Here is a 16561-nt window from a genome sequence, read left to right on the forward strand (position 1 = left end):
TGGTGCCTGTAGGCGGGTGCATACTGCGGAGGAGGAGCTATTTTTCCTTTTTTTGCATAGTGTCAACCTCCTAGCGACAGCAGCATACACCCATGGTCCATGGTCCTGTGTCCCCCAATGAAGACTCCAAGAAAGAGGTTTTACGGTGAGTGCCAAAAATCCCTCTTTTATTTCTTCCTTGTAGCGGGAGTCTAAGTGCTGATGACAGACAGGTTCAGAACACTATTAACCTGAAGATTATCCCAATATCTGCAGTTGCGTATTTTCACTCGACAGTTTACCTTTAATGTAAATTTCAGTACTATTGTTTTACTTTAAAAAATAAGTTTTGTTTGTTTACCTATTATTGTAGTCAAGATTTTTTACATGCATGTAGTAATGTGTTGTTTGTTTTAATCTACAGTGTGGTAAAGTTATTGTATCACTCGTCACAAGATGTAAGAGAGTCATGTACCGGTAATTCAGAATGTATGATCAAATATGTGACTTTATATTTTATTTATTCCAATTATTTTATAGGTTTTATAAAAGGTACATATAAACAATGGCTTGACATCGGCAAAAAAATCTTAAAAGGGAATCAGTCGGCAGGTTTTACTACTCATCTGAGAGCAGCATAATGTAGGCAAAGAGAAGCTGAATCCAACGATGTGTCACTTAAATTACTGGGTGCAGCCGTTCTCACACAATCAAAGCTTTTAGATTTAGATTGAAGCAGAGCTGAGAAAGGTAACCCCGCCCACACAACAGCGAACCCCTCCCACACCAGGCTCTCCATGTACAAAGTTCATAGACAGTGGGAAGCTTATCTCAGGAGGAGGCGTTGCTGGACTAGTTAAATGAAAATTGTTCTTGTGTTCAGTGAGGTATTAATTAAAATCCTACTTTTTTAAGGGTTTGTTGTCACTGAAAAAAAAAATGTATATTTACACATGCATACATATATCACACATCTACATGTTATACATTATTTTCTTGCCCCACTTTTCAGTTTTTAATTTGTTAAAAAAGTTTAAAATATCCAATAAATTTCGTTCCACTTCACGATTGTGTCCCACTTGTTGTTTCTTCCCCCCAAAAATTAGAATTTTATATCTTTATGTTTGAAGCCAGAAAAGTGGCAAAAGGTACAAAAGTTCAAGGGGGCCAAATACTTTCACATGGCACTGTATAACTATTGTGAGGTAGCGCTATTGATCATGTTGAGGGGCACTCACTTCACCGGGTCAATTAAAGCACACATGCAATGTTTTCCAGTAAACTAAAGTCCAGCAGTTTATTACACATTATAAACTGCTTATAATATAGACCATCTCAGTGGCTCGCAGGAATGTTACACACGTAATATCTTATAGCATTTCGGTGGCAGCTATGCCCGCTTGGCTTCAGATACAATCCTCAGCAAGGTAACAACACTAATGTCCATATCAAGCACCGTCTTTTACCTTTGCCGGGTCTAGCTGCTTCTATCATCTCTGTTCTGCCAAAGCTGTGGTTTAAGGCTTACCAGATGTGATCTCCAGGCCTCGTGCCTTCCAGGGCTAATGGTGTCCCAGGCACAGGGATCAGGTCTCTTGCTTCCCTGTGTTTCAAAACCTCCCGGATATATATCTTCTCTGTGCGCACAGTAACAGGATCTGTGATTATGTCACAGTCATGTGATCAGCCAGAACACACCCCCTCAGACATTTTGGCAATGCAGCAAGCGCTCTTGTCCAAGCCCATGGTATTGAACACATGATATATAAAATCACATTATAACCCACGGTTCACACAGAGTCCATGTACTTGACGTTTGCGCTGATCAGCACCTGGAACATTAGTCATCAACATTAGCCCATCCCTTAGGGATCTACCATCTGTCATTGTCACTAACTTCGTCAAGTCACATTTCCGAGTCGTAACCTTGTCAGACCTCTCCCGCTCCCAGCGGTTAATACAGCAGTGCGACTCACTTGCGTTTGTATCTAAGGTCAGGTCCGACTCCGTACTTTCTCGTACTCTATTGGGTCGTTTGCATGGGCCTCTCAGACCTGAGTTACAGGAGGACTCACTACCTCTAAACCCACGCCCACTATCCTCAGGACATCTTGAAAGGTCTCTAACTTCGGCTGTAGCCGTTCTATTATTTAGATGGCCCTTTCTCTGTCTGGTCTCACAATTTATAGACGGCTGCCATCTTCTGCTGCTCAAGCGACGCTGTCTTTCCATTCTCCATTCGCAGTCTCTCGAGATTCAACTGTTCTACCTCTCGCAGGTAGTTCACTCGGTACTCCATCAGCATTCGTATATATGCAAGATTTTCTTCCGTTCCTACAACAGAGAATGACACCATGCAGTCTTCATCAGGTATCCAGTCCGGATGACCACGTGGACTGCTTACTTTCATCACACCAGATATCTTTACCATCATTTGCATGGGCTGGCCATTTCTCCCAATGAGCTTTCTTACCAAAGCATGAGGCAGCCAGATGACTTCTTCCCGCAAACTTTGAGCTTTTCTCATAAGCTCCAGTTGTGTAATGGCTTGTTCCATCTTCAACCGGACAATCCGCTTAGTGCGAACATATCGCCAGTGCATGTCACTTAGGACAGCTACCCTCTTCACTGTGACTTCGGTTGTGGACAGAACCACCAGCTCTTTAGCTTTTGAGCTCGAGTACACCTTACAGGCTCCCACGGCCTTCTTAAACTCTTCATGCACTGACTCTGGGAAATTCGTGTCTCAAATCTTCGGGTACAACTATGAGGCACTTGTACCGAGAAGTTTCTGTCTCACCAGTGGTCCCCAAACGATCATCTGGCTCAGGTTTCAGGGACAACTGACTTTCAGCTTCTTCACCCTGTATGCTTCCCCTGAGCTGACTCACAGCTATGAACGCAAGAATTCTCCTCTTGACATCTTTCATCCCATACTGATCTTCTTTTAACACTTCCTCAGCTTTCCTCAGGTCCACCTTCTCATGGTATAAAGGATTAAGCGCAACTAGTTTGCCCTTTTCCTTCTCCAAGGCGGCCTCGTTCACTGATTGGTACTTTGCCAGGCGACCTTTCGAGCTCCAAAACTTCTTCCTCTAGCTCAGCTACTCATCTCTCAGCAGCCCATCTCTGAAGCTCTTCCTGCTTTAACTGCTCCTTTATCAGCAGAATTCTCTCAGCCCTGTCTCCAATGCGCCCACTCGGCTCTCGACAGCCAGTCTCTCAAGCTTCTCTTGCTTCAAATGGGCATGTAGAGTCTCCTTGATCTCGGCTCTTACATCCACCAAATCATCCAAGCTCGCATTATTCAAGGAGGTATTTGCTTCATACCTCCCTTCTCCAGTGGCAAATTCCTGCCCCTGGTCTGTGACTTCTCCGATAGACGCCTCCATCTTTTTGCGCTCAGCTTCCATCCTGCCGATTCTATCCTTAGGGCACGTCTCTGCCTTCTGGAGATCATCACAGAACGTCTTCAGCTCCTTCATCTGAGCTTCCAGTCCTAGAATCTTTCTGCGGAAATCATCACTCATCACGGGTGTCCTGCAGAGTGGTCTCAATTACTTGGCGCATGTGCTCTGCATCAGCCTTATCATCCTCTAGTTTTTTCTTAACCTTGAGGAGATCCTCATAGTCTCTCTTGGTTTGTTGGAGTTCCCTAGAGAATTTTTCACGCATCTTTTCTGCCTCACGGTCGTGACCAGACACTTCATCTTTTAATGCCCCTTTCAGGGCGGATAGCTCCCGGTCTCGCTGGTACAGAGAGTCCTCCAGCTGCTCCTTCTCCTGCATTAGAGGCATTACTTGGTCCTGGAATTAGTGCAGCTCCCTCATGTGTTCATTATACTCTTTCTTGGATTCACACAGCTCCTGGTTGTTCTAGGTATTGATCAAGTCCAGAAACTTCATCCTTCAGCACCCCTTTCAGGGCAGATGGCTCCCTATCCTTCTGGTGTAGATCCTCATCCAGCCTTTGCATCAGCTGCTTCACCTGCTCCTGAAATCTCTGCACTTCCTTTATTGAGACCTCTGCTTCCTCCGCATCCACAGAGCCTTTCTTCACTGGGCTCTGCTCTGACTGCACCAGGGAGAAACGATTTTTCATCTCGTTCAGCTCATCTTCAGACTCCTCTTTCTCAAGCTTCAACTGCAAAACATACTCCTTGGTTTTGCGGAGGTCATTTTTAGTTTTCTGGAACATTTCCTTCCATTGGTTGATATCCTCACTGCTTTCCTCTAGTTCTCGCTGCAAGTTCCTCATAACCTGGTTTATTTTCTGCCATTCAAACTACAGGCTCAGCTGGTCCTGGAACACGTTCTCCATGTTTTTCCTTAGTTGCTGCACGTCAATCTGATACTGATGCCTGACAGGCTCCAGCTCTTGGTCATGATTGGCCACCTCCTCTTCCATCCTGATCTCATCTGCTTCTAAAGGAGGATCCACACTGGGAATAAAGGCACACAGCATTGTATTTTCTTTATTTACCCTTTCAGCAAAGGCTACAGGAGCAACTCTTTTGTGGCACTTGCGCCTTCGACAACGAGAGTGGGACTTTCTCAACTCGTTTAACTACTCCAGACTGAACTCACTCTCTACTTTCGTAGTGTCACCGTCAGCTGTGGGGTATGTGTCACTTCCCATGGTGTTGTGGACCAACAAGTCACCTCCCACTTTGATGTCAACCCCTTCTACTGGAGCTACCCAGATATCAACGGTCGAATTGTCATTTTTAGGCGGTACCAACACGACCAGTAAAAAATTCAGTTTTTTATTCTCCACCCACTTTTGAGACTCCGCCCCCTTTTGGACAACCACACCTATAAGGGGTACTTTAAAAAAATACCCCGCAATAGTCTTAGGACCCAGTTCACCACATATCTTACTACCTCCCTGGGCACTCTGGGATAGTACGGGCGCCACAGGAGAACTCAAGGAATGGTCTGCAGCCACCATTCTGTAAGGTGACAACAGCTCCTGCCGTTCCTGTACCATGTCCTGTTGTCGTTTCTCAAATACCTGCTGCTGTGATTTTAACAGGCACTTTAATCGCTCAATAGCTTCAGCCTCATTTGCTGCTCCCTTCACAGCCATCTTTATCAGCTCTTGCATTTCTTCAGGACACTCTATTTTGGGCTGAAGAGCGTTTGCAGCCGGTCATCTAACCCCTTCTCCATTCCGTCTGGGGATACTGCTCCATTCATAGCCATCACGGTACGCTGTTCACACCAGACACTTCACAACGCACTCCCCGGAAAAATTTTCATGGCCCCACCAAGCCACAGCGAACCAGGGTTGAGTGCGACGAGAATTTTCGTAACCCCGCCAAGTTACAGCCAGATGCTTTAATCTTCGTGACCCCGCCAAGTTACAGCCAGATGCTTTAATCTTCGTGACCCCGCCGAGCAACAGCCAGATGCTTGCATCCACGTTCGTCTTCCTGTGCCGTTACCGCTTGCAACCAGGCTGCAGTTACCCGCATTCTCTAACCAATTGTGAGGTAGCACTATTGATCATGTTGAGGGGCACTCACTTCACCGGATCAATTAAAGCACACATGCAATGTTTGCCAGTAAACTGAAGTCCAGCAGCTTATTACTCATTATAAACTGCTTATACTATAGACCATCTCAGTGGCTCGCAGGAATGTTACACACATAATATCCTAGAGCCTTTCAGTGGCAGCTATGCCCGCTTGGCTTCAGATACAATCCTCAGCAAGGTAACAAAACTAATGCCCATATCAAGCACAGTCTTTTACCTTTGCCGGGTCTAGCTGCTTCTATAAGCTCTGTTCTGCCAAAGCTGTGGTTTAAGGCTCACCAGACGTGGTCTCCAGGCCTCGTGCCTTCCAGGGCTAATGGTGTCCCAGGCACAGGGATCAGGTCTCTTGCCTCTCTGTGTTTCAAAACCTCCCATTTCCGGTGACTACCTCTTGAAGCTCATCAAGAGAATGCCAAGAGCGTGCAAAGCAGTCATGAAAGCAAAAGGTGGCTACTTTGAAGAACCTAGAATATAAGACATATTTTCAGTTGTTTCACACTTTTCTGTTAAGTATATAATTCCACATGTGTTAATTCATAGTTTTGATGCCTTCAGTGTGAATGTACAATTTTCATAGTCATGAAAATACAGAAAAATCTTTAAATGAGAAGGTGTGTCCAAACTTTTGGTCTGTACTGTATATAAATTCATGATTATTGATTTGTGCACAAAAACATAGTTGCACAAAAAAGTATCAGATAACGTTAATTAATAGCCATAATAGGAAGACGGATAGATTGTAGCAGTGAGACAGTTATTGCAAAGCCTCGTATTTTGTGGTCTTCTTTCATATCTAAAGTTCAGTATTTCTTATTATATTGAATTAATATATTTTTATAAACTTGAAAGTTTGTACATAAATTCCTATACGTGAGTGATTCTCCTCTTAGAAAATCTTTGTTGGGAGCTGAAACTGAGTGTTGCCCAGAGACAGCCCCAACACGTGGAAGATCTGGAAAAGATCTGTATGGAGGAATGGGCCATAATCCCTACTGCAGTGTGTGAAAACTTGGTAAAGAATTACAGGAAATGTCTGACCTATATTTTTGCAAACAAAGGTTTCTGTACCAAATATTAAGTTCTGTTTTTTTATTGTATCAAATACTTATTTCATGCAATAAAATGCAAATTATTTAAAAATCATCCAAAGTGATTGCTCTTTGTTTTTAGATTCTGTCTATCAAAGGTGAAGTGTACCGACAATAAAAATTACAGGCCTCTCCATTCTTTGTAGGTTGAAAAACGTACAAAACCGGCAGTGTATCAAATAAGTATTTCCCCCACTGTATAATCCACTCCTGCAAAATTAACAAAAAAAATTATACCAAGAAGTGCTAAGTTTCATTTTCTTTAAAAAGCTCTAGAAAAAATTGAAATAATTGAAAGAGGGGGTTGATTATCTTCAGAGACTTAAACATGGTGCCTGATGAGAGCTTAGATCCACAGCAAAAAAAACAGGAATCCGAAAGACAACTTGAATAACTGGCTAGCTGAAGCAAATCTTTGATACCTTCCGCTGCCTAAATTCCTCTTCGAGAAAGCCTACCATCTATTTAAAAACACATGAAACTTACTCTAGAATCGATTTAGTCCTAACTGATACCATCCACTTCAAAAGAATGTCTTGGTCGAGAAAGGTACAGTAACGTAGTAAGATATTCTTAAACGAATCACAAAATATAACCTTTTTACTTCAAAGGCCAAAAATAAAAAACAATAGAAAAAGCATTGGAAAACTACTTTCTAGAAAATGTTAAAGATATTTCTCCTCAAATTCTCATTAATGCACATAAAACAAAGCAATCCTTAGAGGAATCCTCAAGCAACTATTTTCAAAATTCAAAAGCGATAACAATAGATCGATTAAAAAAGATGCAAATTTTGAACTCAAAACAACGAATTGACCCTTTCTTCTTTTACATAGCCAAATTGTGGAACTTAGGATCAAACTGAAATCACTTTTGGAGATAGAAGACTATATATAACTCAAACACATTCTAAACTGGCCCCATTGCGTTGCTAGTGATGCAATGTGCATCACTGACACGCTGTTGTTGTTTTTTAATTAAAATCGGCGCTTTTATTCTTTGAAAAAGCATTTTGTATAGTTATATTTCACCTGCTCGTTTAGCCATAAGGGTGTACTTTATGGCGCTTAATCAGGCTTGTCGCCGCCCACGCCATTTTAATTTTTTTCACTGGGTCTGCGCCAACGTCACTATTTTCGTTGTTTAAATCCCACGCTTCCGCTGTATGTATTGACCAGCCGCAGCTCCTCGCGCATGCGCAGTGTAACCGTGTGTAGTTCCACAGCTTCACAAACTGAGTGTGCACATGCAGGTAACCGCTCGTCAATGCGCAATGCAAGCGCACCTCTCAATACAGACTTGTTTAAATCCCGCACTTGAGCAGCGTGTATTGAATAAACCATTTACTACTCTAGAAATTTAAGAATAACAATTTTTTTTTTTTTTTTTTTAAAAAGTAAATCACCAGGCCCAGACGGGTTCAACAACGAATGTTATATACTATTCTCAAAACATCTAATTAAAGTTTTCAACAACTTTCAAAACAGGTTAAGTCCCGTCTGAAATGACAGAATCTGTTTCTTTGAGACCATCAGCCATTTTCTTGTGGTTTTCTGGCTGTTGGTCTTTTTCCGCTGGTGTTGGTTTTCAAGGTAAGGTGATTGTATTACCCAGCACCCGCCTCCTAGTCCTTGCCGGACAACAGTGTTAATCCGCGAGAGTTCTGGCTAGGTTTGGTAGTAGTACTTTCTGTGTTTAGCTTTGTGCAGTTCAAGGATCCTCTAGTTCAGCCTGCTGAAGTTTCCTTTATTCTCTTTTTCGATTCTGCAGCTTCCTCTACTTTTGTTAGGAGGTCACCTGTTTGTTTTTTTCCCAGTACTAAGTTCTTTCAGGGTCTCCTTCCCCTCCTCCTTTAGCTCTTCTTTTGAGTTTAGTCTAGGAAATGTCGATGGGTCTATTCGCTAGGAATAGGTTGCCCACTGCACCGTAGGGCTTCAGTCTAGACCTAGTGCAGGGAAAGGTTTTCCCTCTTCTGCCCTAGTGTGGAGTTGCAGTTTCTTAACACTTTGCACGGCCCATATATATATAAAAAAAATCCTCATCCGGATCCCTTCAGTATGAACAGCGTCCAGGAGCTTGCTCAGCGCCTGCAAGGGTTAACTCTGGAAGTAGCCAGCCTGCAACAGCACGTGAGTAATTGCCCTGGAGCAAGCCCTGATGAGCGGAAGGAAGGATTACCAGAGTATTTTTCTGGTAAATGGCAGGAATTTTTTACTTTTAAAAATGCATGTTTACTATATTTTCGGCTTTGACCTGGGTCTTCAGAGAATGAATTACAGCGTGTGGGGATTATTATGTCTTTATTGCGAGGCGAACCCCAAATCTGGGCATTTTCTTTACATCTTAATAATTCTTGTTTGACGTCAGTAGAAACATTTTTTACTGCATTGGGGTTGTTATATGATGATCCTGATTGGGTCATATTAGCTGAGGCAGAGCTCAGACGGCTTAAACATGGTTCTAGTGAGGCTGAGAAGTACTGCACCCCTGTTCAGACGATGGTCCGCAGAGGTCAGATGGAATGACCCAGCACTCAAGAGTCGGTTTCTGGCAGGTTTGAATGAAAGGGTTAAAGTTTTGCTCATTGCATATTCTGTACCTGCCACTTTGGAAACAGCTATGCAGCTAGCTATCCGTGTGGATAGAAGATTGAGAGCCAGGCAGAGTGAAGAGAAGGCTCTTTTAATGTTTGACCCCGTGTCTCAGGCTTGTCACACCGTCAGCGGGGAATCGATGCAAGTTTGAGTGTGGAACCGGTGCAGGTTGGGGCGATGTCCTTCCGTTCCCAGGAGAGGGAGAGGAGGTTCTCTGGGAGGCTATGTTTGTATTGTGGTTAGGCTGACCATTTTATTAAGCAATGCGAGGCTCGCATATGGAAGGGGAAAAAAAAGGGTCTGCAAGAACCCTCCTGTTCGTATAGCATTTTTACTTTCCGCAGGAATGTTTTTATCTGGTAATACCACCTATCATGGTCATTTCATTGATTTTCAGGTAAAGGTTGATTGTGGCGCTGCTTTTAATTTGATTGATCAACAATCTCTAGTCAAGTATAAGTTTGTTTCAGAACGTTTGTCGTCTCCTTTCCCTGTTGTGGCGATTGATAACACTCCCCTGGAGCATGGGCGCTATTCTCGGAAGGTCACCGGGTTCCCATTAATTATGAATATGGAACATAAAGAGCATATGGACTTAATTGTACTTGCTAATTTTCCGGCTCCAGTGGTCGTGGGATTACCCTGGTTAAGGGAGCACAATCCATTGTTGGACTGGTCGTCTAGTACTATAAGGTCCTGGGGTCAGGGGTGTTATGGTAAGTGCTGTAATGTTCACATTGCTGCAGTTTTGAAGAGGGAGCTACCTGAAGCCATTCAGGATTTCTGGAGGGTATTTTCAGATGTTGAGTCGCAAGCTCTACCGCCCCATAGAGAGTACGATTGCGCTATTGAGTTCATCCCAGGTACTACACTCCCTAAGAGTCGTTTATTTAATCTGACGATTCCCGAGAGGGAGGCTTTAAAGGAGTACCTACAGACTAGTTTAGCTGCAGGTCATATAAGACCCTTTAAGTCCCCTGTGGCTGTAGGATTCTTTTTTGTTAAAAAGAAGCATGGGGGTCTTAGGCCATGTTTGTATTTTCGGCAAATTAATAAGATCACTGTGCGCAATCCTTACCCATTGCCGTTGATTCCGGATTTGTTTAATCAACTAACCGGAGCGAAGTGGTTTTCTAAGATTGACCTTCGAGGGGCACATCATTTGTTGCGGGTGAAGGAGGGCGATGAATGGAAGACAGCTTTCAATACCCCAGAGGGTCATTCTGAGTGTCTAACGATGCCTTTTGGCCTTACTAATGCGACTGCGTTTTTTCAAAATTTCATTAATGACATTCTGAGGCCATTGATCGGTAGGAGCGTTATTGTTTATTTGAATGATATTTTAATCTATTCACCCGATCTGGTGTCGCCCCGCGCTAGAGAAGTGCGAGTTTGCAGTATAGAAAAATGTTTTTTTGGGGTACTTTGGCTCCGGTGATGGGTTTGAGATGGACCCGGTGAAGGTTCAGGCAGTACTGGAGTGGCCTAGGCCGGAATGTTTAAAGTCCATTCAGAGATTTTTAGGGTTTGCTAATTATTACAGAAAGTTCATCAAGAATTTTTCTGTTATCGCTAAACCTATAACTGATCTCACCAAGTAGGGTGCTAATACGGTCCAATGGACCACTGAGGCAGTTAACCCTCCGTCACATACAATAGGCCTGACAGGCACATCTCTTTTACTTTCATTTCTCCTTCCTCACCAGATTGTGAGGAAATCCCCTCCCTCCAGGTAGTCTCCTGTCTCTAGCAGCTCTGTGAAACCTCATACCACAGTTGGATTGCAGAGCTTCAGGAGGACAGATATAACTGCGCTAATCTCTCAGGCTCATTGTATGTGAACACGACACACTCAATAAGGTTGGTATTTTATGATTTTATTCATCACAATTGTTTATTTAGCTTGTTTTATGAATGTATAGCAAAAAGTGTGAGGATATTTCATAGAAATAAGGCAGATTAAAAAAGAAAGTGTGCTGCTCAGGCATATACAGTAGTTCCCTAACACATATTCCTTCTCTTGCTTCAGATTATCTGCTGAAATGGAGAGGAAAATGTACAATTTATCAAAAAACCTTGATGTTGAGGAAGTAACAAACATGCTGTTAGATGATGCAGACCCCACACTGAATGAGGATTTAGGAGAGGAAAGTGAGATTGATTCTCATGATGAGGTGGAAGTATGTGAAGTGGATTCTGAAACAGAGCAAGATGGTGACAGTGATGAGGATGAAGATGTAGAATCTTATTATATGGGAAAAGATAAAAAAAAAAACAATGGAACAAGAAGCCACTCCAGAAAAAACGTAGGGAACCTCAAAACATTATTACTCACCTTCCTGCAGTTATAGGAACTGCAAGTAATGCAAAAACTGCAGTTGAATGCTGGAATAGTTTATTCACAGATGACATTCTGGACTCTATTGTCACATATACCAACCAATATATAGACATTATAAAGGACAAGTTCATCTGCAACAGAACCATCAAGGCCACAGATGAAATAGAACTGCGTGCTTTTTTTGGATTATTATACCTTGCAGAAGCTTATAGGGCAAATAGACAAAGTTTGGAGGAACTTTGGAGTAAAGATGGGGATGGAGTTGAAAAATTTGGCCTTGTTATGTCCATAAACAGATTCAAGCTTCTAATTCGTTGCCTTCGGTTTGACGACAGAACTACCCGAACTGAACTTAAAACACATGACCGACTTGCTCTAATTCGTGATATATTCCAAAAATTTGTTGAAAACTGTAAAAAAAGCTATTGCCCTGGGGAGAATCTCACTATTGACGAAATGCTCCCTGGTTTTCGTGGTAAATGTGCCTTTCGTCAATATATTCCATCAAAGCCTAACAAATATGGAATAAAAATGTATGCTCTTGTTGATGCCAGTAAGATCTACACTTACAACCTGGAAGTTTATGCAGGAAAACAACCAGAAGGTCCTTACTGTGTCAGCAACAAACCTAGTGATGTTGTAAAAAGACTGGCTGAGCCCTTATTTGGATCGGGTCGCAATATAACAGCTGACAATTGGTTTTCAAATTGTGATCTGATTATCTGAAAATGCAGAAGCTTTCATATGTCGTAACTGTAAGAAAAAAGAAAAAAGAATTGCCTACACAGTTTGTAAGTGTGAAAGGGAGACAACAGTACAGCAGTATGCTTGCATTCCATAATGGAAAGGTTTTGGTTTCCTATGTACCACAAGCAAAAAAAATTGTACTTCTTCTATCAACACTTCATGATGATGATGCCATCGATCCTGGGACTGAGGCACAAAAAAAAACGGAGATAATTACATTTTATAATGCAACCAAAGGGGGTGTTGATACAGCTGATCGGATGTGCTCAACTTTCAATGTCAGCAGAAACACCAAACGCTGGCCAATGGTCATATTTTTTGCTATGTTGAATTTGGGTGGTATAAATTCACAAGTCATTTACCTTGAAAACAAGCTTGAACCACTCCGTAGACGATTCTATCTGAAAAAATTGGCCCATGAACTAGTGCTTGGAGAGCTACGCAGGAGAAGTATGAAAACAATCGGTATCCCCTCTCGCCTTCAAGTTCAGCTCAAAAGATTCCGCCCAGAAGATGATAGTGAAAATTCACCACCTGCACCACCTCCCAAAAGAAGGAGATGCACCACCTGCACCACGGAAAGCGCAATCAGAAGGCTTTCTAATTATGAATGTCACAAATGTCATAATGCAATCTGCCTGACACATGCAAAAATGATGTGTAATTCTTGCTCTTTGCTCTGCAAGTGTAATTTTTCTGGGGAAACTTCAGGATCTAATTCTGATTGAATATGTGTTTAATAGTACTTAAGGTACCTTAAAATTAAGTTTGTAGAGTTTTTTGACAGAGTCGAACTGGGGACTATTTGGCGGGAGTTTTGAAATGTTTGTATTTCAGAGTTATTAGTTTTATGTTAAGTAAATGTTTGTTTTTTTGCACCTGATTATGTGTAGTCTCTTTTATTACATCCCTATGAAGGACACTGATCACTTTTAGAGCACTGAAATTGCAAACATTAGATATTATAGGTATTTTTCTAGCCTGCGCGTGACAGTCACATTGTATGTGAACTCGTTAGAACCGATATTGTATGTGACGGAGGGTAAAAGCTTTTGAGCATCTCAAAGAGAGGTTTAGCTCTGCCCCTGTTTTAATCCAGCCAGATGAGAACAAGCCATTTCTGGTAGAGGTTGATGCTTCATCAGTAGGGGTGGGGGCAGTTCTGTCCCAGGAGGGAAAGGTGCATCCCTGTGCTTTCTTTTCTAAAAAATTCTCGGAGACGGAGCTCAACTATGATGTAGGGAACCGAGAACTGCTGGCAATTAAACTCGCGATCGAGCATTGGCAACATTTTTTGGAGGGGGCTAGATATCCAATACAGGTTTTTACTGATCATAAAAATCTGATATTTCTGGATGCTGCTAAATGATTTAATGCCAGTTAAGCTAGGTGGGCACTGTTTTTTGCCCGGTTCCATTTCTTTTTAACATATATTTCTGGGACAAAGAATGTTAAAGCGGATGCCCTGTCTCGTAGTTTCACTCCAGCAGTTAATGTGGAGAAGGAGGAATGTATTTTGCAGAGGGGGGTGGTGGTAGCAGCATTGGGTTCTGAATTGGAGAATAGCATCCTGAGGGCCCAGAATGCTGCACCAAAAAACACTCCGTATGGTAAATTATTTGTGCTTCGAGGAGAGCTTTGTTTGCTGAATGTCATGAGTCTCAGTTGGCGGGTCATCCAGGGATTTCGGAAACTAGAAGATCGATCGGTCGAAATTTCTGGTGGCCAGGGTGGCAAAAAGAAGTCGTTAAGTGGGTGAGTCAGTGTACTGTGTGCGCTAGGTCGAAGGATTCACATGTCCCCGGCTGCGAGGTTGCTGTGCACTTTGGAGGTCCCTAGTTCACCATGGAAAAATCTTGCTATGGATTTTATTACCAATCTGCCGTTCTCTGAGAGGTTTTCTGTTACCTGGGTTGTTGTAGATCGATTTAGTAAGATGTGCCATCTGGTCCCGTTCAATAAACTACCCTGCGCCAATACTCTAGCTAAGGTGTTTGTGAAAGGGATTGTCAGGCTCCATGGTGTTCCCACGGCCAGTTTCCGATAGAGGACCTCAGTTTGTGGCTCGCTTTTGGCGTGCTTTCTGTGACAGATTAAAGGTTCATTTGTCATTCTCGTCTGGGTATCATCCGGAGTCCAATGGACAAACCGAAAGGAAGAACAAAGACGTCGAACAGTTTTTAAGATGTTTTGTAGCAGATAATAAGGAGATATGGTCTGAATATCTACCACTAGCTGAGTTTGCTCTTAATTACCATACGTCTTCCTCGGCTGGGTGTTCTCCATTTTTTTGCTGTACAGGGAGGCATCCATCATTCGGCCCATTTTCTAAAATTAGGGCGCCGGTGCCTGAGGAGGAGAGTTTCTCGGAAAATTTGGAAAGAGTTTGGACCAGAGTACGTCATAATTTTAAAAGGAGGCGAATAGGAGGTCCAAAAAATATTTTGACGAGAAAAGAAGGGAGACATTGTTTGCAGTTGGGGACATGGTCTGGTTGTCCTCTAAGAGCCTACGTTTGAAGATCCCTTCTAAAAAACTGGGGCCTAAGTTCGTAGGACGATCTTCTAAAAAACTGGGGACTAAGTTCGTAGGACCCCTCAAAGTGGTTCAGGTGCTCAACTCGGCAGCGGTGAGATTAGACATTCCCTCATTCTGGAGTATTAATTCAGTTCTTCATGTATAGTTACTGAATAAAGCGGACACGCCAGATAAGGAGGCGATGCCGACTGTCCATCCAGTTAAGAAGGACAGCGAATTTCAAATTTCATGCATTTTAGATTCTAGGTGGCTCAGAGGAGGGTTACAGTATCTTGTGTCCTGGAAAGGATTCGGACCCGAGGATAATTCTTGGGTGAAAGCTGAGGAAATCTCGGCTTCAAGGCTGGTTAAAGCTTTTCACAGGAGATTCCCGAATAAGGCTCGGCCGAGAGGTTCCGGAGGATCCTCATAAAAAGAGAGGTACTGTTAGAATCTGTTTCTTTGGGATCATCCACCATTTTGTTGTGGTTTTCTGGCTGTTGGTCTTTTTCTCCTCAGTGTTGGTTTTGACTAAGGTCAGGTGATTGTATCACCCTTTATTACCCAGCACCTGCCTCCTAGTCCTTGCCGGACATCAGTATTAATCCGCGAGAGTTCTGGCTAGGAGGTTTGGTAGTAGTACATTCTGTGTTTAGCTTTGTGCAGTTCTAGGATCCTCCAGTTCTACCTGCTGAAGTTTTCGTTATTCCTTTTTTTGTTCCTGCAGCTTCCTTTAGTTTCCTGTTAGGAGTTCACCTGTTTGTTTTTTCCCCAGTCCTTAGTTATTTCAGGGTCTCCTTCCAATCGTCCTTTTGGTCTTCTTTTGAGTTTAGACTAGGAAACGTCGGTGGATCTATTCGCTAGGAATAGGTTGCCCACTCCACTGTAGGGCTTCAGTCTAGACCTAGTGCAGGGACAGCTTTTCCCTCTTCTGCCCTAGTGTGGAGTTGCAGTTTCGTAACACCAATATAAAAGTTATCTAAAAACAAAAAGGGAAATGCCACATCAGTAAAAAATTACCACCCAATATTCCTGCTTAACTCAACTATCAAAATTTATGCAAAGGCCGACAGATTTAAAAAAGTCAAATACAATTTAATTCAGCAAGTTCAAGTCGGTCTCATCAATAGATAAGCTCTACTGATGCCACCAACAAACTCATCACCTTTCTTAAAATAGTTGAGTCTGATAGAGCACCTTCTGTGCTTCTTTCCTTGGATGTGGAGAAGGCATTTGACAGGATACATTGGAGATTTTCTTGACAAAAATAGAAAAAATATGTTTTGAAGGCCTCATTTTGAAGGTAATTATGTCTCTCTTTAACAAACAATTGGCAAGACTCACTGCCAATTACTAAGCCGCGGAGTCTTTTAAAATTACTAATAGGGGGGCGAGACCAGCATGCTGAAGGAATAGCAGAAGCAGAAGCTGGGGCTTCAGACCTGCTGGGGTTTCAGACCACCATCTTAGAAAAGTGACTTCCAACGCAACTGGAGAATAGAAACGGATTAATAAACACAACCAGAAAAAAAGGGAACTTTTCCTGAACAGCTTGAGACCTAATTTGTTCAGATAGACCCTGGCACTCAGAAGTTATTTTATTGATATTTCACTTCAGTGCGTAAGTGGGAATGTGATACAAGACATAAATAAGTAATTCTAACAGAACTTTAAGCTGTCAAAGCTTTTCTAGGTACAGTTCCAGTGCTCAGCACTGTCACCAGCTGTTCAGGAGAGCTGTTGAAATACTCAAAAT

General features: G+C 42.6%; 1 protein-coding gene across 6 annotated transcripts in view; it reads left to right on the top strand.

Moving 5' to 3' along the window:
* LOC141166517 (uncharacterized) overlaps nt 1-16561 on the top strand; it is a 136700-nt gene that overhangs the window by 59889 nt on the left and 60250 nt on the right. For 2 of the 6 annotated variants that reach the window (XR_012251317.1, XR_012251320.1), the window contains one exon: nt 10907-11057. The exons of 2 other annotated variants lie outside the window; for them this stretch is intronic. The gene's annotated coding sequence lies outside the window, so the exon portion shown is untranslated. Of the gene's footprint in view, nt 1-10906; nt 11058-11229; nt 12985-16561 lie in introns of those variants that run through there. 2 more of the 6 variants (XR_012251316.1, XR_012251318.1) reach the window with 2 other exon arrangements.

This window comes from Phyllobates terribilis, unplaced genomic scaffold, assembly GCF_046119375.1.
Source record: "Phyllobates terribilis strain yellow unplaced genomic scaffold, ASM4611937v1 Scaffold_11__3_contigs__length_659146591, whole genome shotgun sequence".
Lineage (NCBI taxonomy): Eukaryota > Metazoa > Chordata > Amphibia > Anura > Dendrobatidae > Phyllobates > Phyllobates terribilis.